The 7359-nt window shown below is 43.2% G+C and overlaps 1 pseudogene; it reads right to left on the bottom strand.

Moving 5' to 3' along the window:
* Nucleotides 1-6437, bottom strand: LOC102889269 (annotated as a pseudogene).
* Nucleotides 6438-7359: the final 922 nt, after the last annotated feature.

Genomic DNA, 7359 nt, shown 5'->3' with positions numbered 1-7359 from the left:
AGTTTTTGTTTCTTCAGTTTCTTCTGGGATACCTTTTCCTTCTGTGCAACCTCCTCTTCTGGTTTAGGAACCATCTGCTCTTTTTCAGTAAGGATCATCTCAATGTGGCAGGGAGAGCTCACATAAGGTTAATCCGCCCACGAGCTCTGTAAGTTCTGTGCCGTGTCTTGGGAGCTTGGTTCACCTGGATGCGCTCAGTGACCAGAGAATCTACATCTAAACCTTAAGTTCAGCGTCACTTTCTGCATTTTTAAGCATGTGCAGCAAAAATTCAGCAGTCTTTTTGGGCCACCGACCCTGCGTCCAGCCCCACTGTTTGGCCTGGGCACACCTACCAACTCTACCATTGTAACGACAGAATGACATACACTGCTTCTGGAAAGCGACATGCTTCAGATACTTGGTGCCTTTTCAGATATGTATATCCTTGATGGCCTGGGCAGTTTCACAAGTGTTTTTAAAGTGAACACGAAGATTTGAACCTCTCATCTTGCCTGATTTTGTGGGCTTTTCTGGGTCAAGTGAATAGCGAACTATTTTCAGAGGTTACCTTAGGCCATACGGTTGCTTGTGATGGCTTTGACACTCACTGTGGCATGGTGTTGCCTTCTAATATTCTGGTGTGTCAGAGCCTCTGAAAAGATGGCAGGAAACACAGCTGAGCCCAGCCTAGTAGAAAATGCCCTGATGTTTAGAGCGTAAAGCCACCAGTGTTAATACCTTAAGCAGATGGCCACCCAAGTCCTGATTTAAGTCAGCTTTGGTATCTTGGAAAATGAACTATAGTTGGAACCACGACCCTTTCCTTGTGTAAGTTCAGCTAGCTAGCTTCTCTAAACTTGTTTTTACCTTAAAAAAAGATTGCAGATAATAAACTCCATAGGGCTCTCATGAGGATAATATTTATTAATTCACTTTCACTCAACAAACATCGAATGAGCATCTACTAGGTAGCAGGGAATTGTATCAAATTGTAAAAACTAACATTTATGTGAACACATTATGTGAAGTATCTTATTTAATTCCTCTGGAAGCTTTATATGAGACCTGTTTTTTTATTGTTTTTTTTTTTTTCCATTTTACAAATCAGAAAACGGAGATAACATATGGGAAAATGCTTTGTAAATTATAAAGCACAATACAACATGCTTTAGGACAAGTCATGACCTAGGAAAAATTTCCTTTATTTCCTCCATTTTAATTCTGCGAATTCCTACTAACCTACACCGTCTAGCAATAATGATAATGATGGCAGGTATTTATTGAAGGTTTCTTATGTGCCAAGACCTCTTTTAAGCACTTTTCAAGTATGAACTCATTTAATCCTCCCAACAACCCTATGAAGTAGATTATTATTATCATTCTCATTTTACAGATGAGGAAACTGAGGTAAGAGAGGTTAAATAACTTGAACAAGATCTCATAGCTATCAAGTGCTGGATCAAGGACACTCGCTTAGACTGTCTGGTCCCTGGGTATGTGCTCTCTACCGTTACGCCACACTGAGTTCTGACATAGGCTGGCAAGAAAATATTCGCCCTAATCCACACAGACCCAACTGCCTCTTCATCCCTATTTCACTCTTCTCTTACTGCCCAACAGCTTCCTAGTCTTAAAAATCTTTCTTAACCCCTATCAAAACTTCCTGCCCAAAGAAAACCTTCAGTGACTTGTATGCTACTGAGAGCAGAGAAATCATTTCTGGCCCATGTGTGTTACTCTCTCGCCTTCGGTCAACACTAACGCAGTTTAGCAAGAGCCATTGGAGGACAGGGCTTCAGTCTCATGCGGGACCTTGTGCTGGATTGGCTTTGGGGTGCTCCTTTCCCAGTTGGGTGCTGGCTTCTCCCACTATGAAGGGCCAAGCCAGCTCTGTCTAGCTGTGCCACCAGCATTCACCTTTTCTTCACAGGAGTCATTAGCATTTAAATATATAATGAACCAATGCTTTGGTTTATTCTGTGGATAAATAAATCTGCCAGGACAGGCTGAACATTAGTGGTGTGCTTCCTGCTGTGTTCGATCATGCAAAGTACTTGTTCTTGGGAAATGAAGAGGCAGAAATATGTGAAAGAGAGCACCAGCGATTTTTGTGAGTTCTGCCTCAAAACAGATGGCGGAGTCAGTTTAGACAGCTAACCCTATCCTACTTTTTATTTGTATTTTCCTGGGCAGGTCTCTCTTTAATCAAGTGGAATGCATGCCCCTTTTCTGCACTCTCATCAACTTTCTAAGCTCACCTCCATTCTAGTCTTGTTACACATTATAATCATCCTTTTCTTTGTATCTCTCTGCTGTCCTGTGTGAATCTCTCAGAGACGACGACTAGCTTTCATTCTTATATCCACAGCCCCTAACACGGAACCTGGCACTTAATAGGTGCCGGATAAACATGAGCTAAATAAACGAATACAGTTCACGCACCACGTAACATGGGAGTATGCTCTGAGAAATGCGTCTTCAGGCAATTTTGTTGTGTGAACATCATAGAATGTACTTACACCTAGATGGTACAGCCTGATACACACCTGGGCTCTATAGTAAAGCTTATTGCTCCTAGGCTACAAGCCTGTACAGTATTTTACTGTACAATACAACATGAGATTAAATCAGCACAAGAGGAAAATGATGTAATCAAGAGGCGCGGTAAGCGAGACGTGTGAGGCTGCTGCTGGAATATCACGATGTACTGTTTTAAGCAAACTTTTTTCATAAGTAGAAAGAACCCTAAAATAATGATAAAAACTGTAGTATAGTAAATACATAAACCAGTAACATAGTCAGTTATTATAGTAATCAAATATCATGTACCGTTCATAATTGTATGCGCTATACTTTGATACGACTGGCGGCGCAGTAGGTTTGTTGACACCAGCATCTCTGCATACGTGAGTAACGCTTTGCCCGATGACATAGCAATGACTACGACATCATGATGGCTACGAGGTCATGAGAGTGACGATGTCACGACGGCTACAACATCACTAGCAGATAGGAATTTTTCAACTCTGTTACAATCTTATGGGAGCATGCCGTTACATAGGGCCTGACTGTAACAAAACCAAAATTAAAGGCTGAGGCAAGAAAGAAATCCTCTTAGTGAATCTGGGCCTCAAGGGAAAGACAAATGATCTCATGGGCACTTATTTATCCTGCCTGGCTCACAGGGTGGTTCTGAGGAGTAATTCTGCTCTGGTGACTGTAAGGTACCATTTAAATTTTTATCATGACTTTTCTCTTCTAAGCTCCTGGGACTTAGAAAGGCTTTTAATTGAGTAGGTTGGTCAAATGTTGCTTAAAAGACATCTGAAAAGTTAATGTCATGCCATTCCAGAAAGATCACTGAGAGGAAATGAGCCAGTATGAAAAGTTCATCTGCTTATAAGTAGAGAAGCTCCGCCCCTCCAGGGTCACGTAATCCCTAAAACTAAACAGTGCTCTTGTACAGTACCAGGCTGCTGAGAGCCACGCATGAAGCCACTCTGGGTTTGTGGCCTCTTGAGACCCAGCTCACGGTAGCTAGTATCTACCAAGTAGTCAGCATGTGCTCTTCGGCACTACAGTTTCTGCACATAGTACAGTAAATCCTCACTTAATGTCTCGTCAATAGGTGCTTGAAAACTGTGACTTGAAGCAAAACGACATACCATGAAACCGATTTTACCATAGGCTAATTGTTAGAAACAAGAGTCAAGTTCCTACAGCATATTCTGGTCACAAAAACATGACCAAACTTCTAAAGACCCAAAACGCCTAGTATTAAACATTGAAATGAATGTGAGCTATACATGCATTTAAGAAAGATGTATAAAAACAAGGGAATTCTTTTACATCCAGCTTATTCCAGCTCGGGGTCGAGGGTGGCTGGAGCCTGTCTTGGCAGCTGAGGGCGTCAGGCGGGAACCTACACTGGACAGGACACCCTTCCATCACAGGGCCACTCATTCAGACTGGGACAAATTCTATACGTCCATTCACCTCACGTGCCCATCTTTGGGATGCGAGAGGAAGCCTGGAGAAAACCCACGCAGACCTGGGGAGAAACTGCCAACTCCACACTGTCTGTGTGACCTCGAGAATCACTCTTTTTCTCTCATCAAAATGACACTTGAGGACGTGAAAGTATGTCATTTAGTGTGCACAACAACCAGAGGAGTGGCAGAGCCAGCCTGTGAACCCAGGAGGCTTCAATTCAGCCACATTTCCAAACATGATTGGCACTGCCGTCTGGGTCATCTCTGTGTGATATGAGACATGACGTAATGGAAAAAACCCTGTTCTGGGGAGAAGGAGACCCATCTTATTCCTGGTCAACCAAAAATTAGCCATGCAATCTCAAAAAGTTGACTGTTTCTGTGTTTCTTAAATGGGGCTTTGAAGATCAGTGTTTTAAAATCTTTCATAAAGGAAGCCCTCCTTTTAACAATTCCATGGAGCCCATGCTTTGAAAAGTATCATTTATCAAAATAATTATATTTATTGAGTAACAATTACTTTGCTTTCCACTTTTAATTAATTAATTCAAATCAGAGTTACCAGTGTCAGCAAGGTCCTGTTTGTTCATTTTACCTCAAGTAGTTTCTACTCTCTGTTTTTCTGTGTCACATCACTATTTTTTTTTTTCATCCTAGCTACAATCTTTTTATGTAGTTAGTTTGTTTACTTGATTTTGTCTCTCTCACACTCTATAATGTAAACTTCTGCGTGGGTCAGCAACACATCTGCTTTATTCGCCTCTGTATTTTCAGGGTCTAGCACTTAGCAGGTGCTTAATGATTTTTTTGGACTAATAAATAAACTGGCTTATTGGTATTGACAAGCTTGTAGCTCATGCTATTAAAGGATAAACATACCATTTCAATTCGGCTTTTAAAAATGTTGAAAATAACTCAAAGAGCTTCATTCCTGCCCTTTAAAAGTCTGTCTCCCCTCACGTTTTTGCTTCCCTTTTCTCTCTTCTCTGTTAGTTTTACTCCCCCAGCCAAGCTGCCGGAGGCAGCCTTTGAGCGGTATGAGGATGATCCTTTTGAAAGCCTTACCGTGAAGAAGGAAGTTGAGGGCAAGAGAAGGAAGAGGGGATATACCTCCATATGGGAAGTGGGGTTTGAGAGGAGAGGAAGGTTGGGGGTGGGAGTCCTCTTCCTGGAACAGAATCCTTTGCTGACCAGACCTACACATGTGATAGTTGTTCTAAATGCAAGGAGATGGCTAAGAGTCTTCTGAGAATACAGAACTTAAAACTGGGTTAGGCGGCATCCAAAGTTCTGTATTACAGAAGGGAGGAGTTCTGATCTTGCAGATGTAAAGGGCATTTCTCTGAGATCAAACATTAGCAGAAGAAGCACATCCTAGTTGTTTCTTTTTGTCTCTGAAGAGCAGGGAGTCACCCTCAAGAACTAAACAGGTATTCAATTCTAGAAAGGTCAGGGGCTGTTGAGACTGTGCTGGCCTTGACTAAATGCACCTAGTTTCAGGCCTCATAGAAAACTTGGCCCCCCTTTAAATGTCTCGACTTGCTTTTTTAACTCAGTGACTACTGAGTGTTCATGTCTCACACTGGATTGCAAAGAGAATTTATATTTTCTATTTTTTTTTTGTATAAAACATACTAATTATTTAGATTCAAAGTATTAGCTGTTGAATAAATTTATTACTGTAATGTTTTATTTCAAAATAGACTGTCTATCCAATGACTCATCCCTTTGACAATAACCGGTTCTTGAGACTTCAAGGAGGTTTGAGAAAATCCTCGATCGGCAGAGGCTGCAGTCATAAAGACAGCCTCCAGTCCACATATGACCCACAGCTCCCAGTCTTCCTGTCCCCTCTTCCCTCCTTTCAGCTTGTGGGAAATTTGGGATCTCTTGAGAGTCCTCAAGTTCAGAAGACAAGAAAGGAAAGAGGCAGACAAAAACGAGAACAGCCTGGAGACATTGAGCCCAGATTTTCGATCCCACCTGTGGTGGGGGCCAGGAGTTGGGGAACTCTGGCTCCCAGATGACTGGACCCAGTGGTGAAGACATGGGCCCAGGCATCACAGAGAGCCTGGCTGGGTTCATTACTTAGCCACATATTCTTGGGGTGTGTTATGAAATCTCTAGGTACCTCAGGTTTTTCACTGAGTAAAATGGGGACATGATAGCCGCAGGCATCTAGGTGATTATGAAAACAAATTGAGATAATGCCCTAGAATGTAAGCTCCATGAGGACAGGGACATTTGTTTCATTTAACTATGGTCCTAGGGCTCATTGTTCTTGGTGCTCAAATATTGCTAAATAAATGATATAGGTAACCACTTAGTACAGGCCTGGAGCTCTGCCAATGCTCATAGAAACATACATAACTTATTCTCTGCATCCTGCTGCTGACTTATCTGAAAGTCCACCAGAAGGTCTGGCACACATGCCTGGGAGGCCAAATCACAGTCAGCCCTCATAGCCGAGCACGAGTTGATTTTGCTGTCTTCCTTTTATGACTCTGAGAGGGCAGGTCTATGCAGAGGGACTGTGGGATGGGGCGGCAGGCCTGATGTTGGTGCCTGGAGCCTGCGCAGGGATAGGCCAGCCTGGGTGAGATGCCTACCTGAGGGATTTCAAACAGCATCAGTTCAGGAATGCTTGAGGGCAGAGGCATTACAGTTTGGGGGAGGGGTGCATGGGGGAGATGGCAGGAAGCCAAAGACAGTAAACATGCTCGGTTTGTTTTAGGAACTTTCCCAGGACTGGCCCAGTATTCAGGAAAGGAGAAAGACGGGTCCTTTTCTTTTTTCTACATAACTGTCCCTCCTGATTGTGCTAATTCTGTTGCCAAATCACAGAACTGAGCCTAGTACAGTTAGCCACATTTGGTTCAATGGGCTCTTGCGAACTGGAGAGGGACCCGACCGAACCTCCAGTTGACACATTGTTTCCATAAGAAATTTATGCTCAGTTCCAAACAGATGATTAATGGCATTGGTCCCAGCAGGAAACCCATCTGTAACCTGTGTCCTGGATTTGTCCAGACAAATCAGGGCTTGTATTTGGTGGAGGGCGTTGGGGAGTTCTGTTTGCATAATAAAGACCTGGCCAGGCCCCCAGGGAAAGTGAAGGCAGACCTGGGGCTGACAGTCAGATTCAGGACAGGAAATTCTTGAATAAACGGGAAGGATGCAGACTGGAGGCTGGAGACACATGTGCTCCTTAACATTCTAGAAAGTGTTCTAGCAGGAGAAGAACGCGAAGAGAGAATGAGAATGCATCAGCTCGTCTGGAGGCTAGCTGAGTTTCAGCAGCAAGGTACAACTTGAGAGTGGTCCTCTAGGTGTTCAAATTCTCTCCCAGCCAAGCTGCTAAGGGGGCTTAGGGCACATGCTTAGG

The sequence above is a fragment of the Pteropus alecto genome, unplaced genomic scaffold (assembly GCF_000325575.1).
Source record: "Pteropus alecto unplaced genomic scaffold, ASM32557v1 scaffold3, whole genome shotgun sequence".
NCBI classification, from domain to species: domain Eukaryota; kingdom Metazoa; phylum Chordata; class Mammalia; order Chiroptera; family Pteropodidae; genus Pteropus; species Pteropus alecto.
This window is presented reverse-complemented; position numbering and strand designations above follow the sequence as displayed.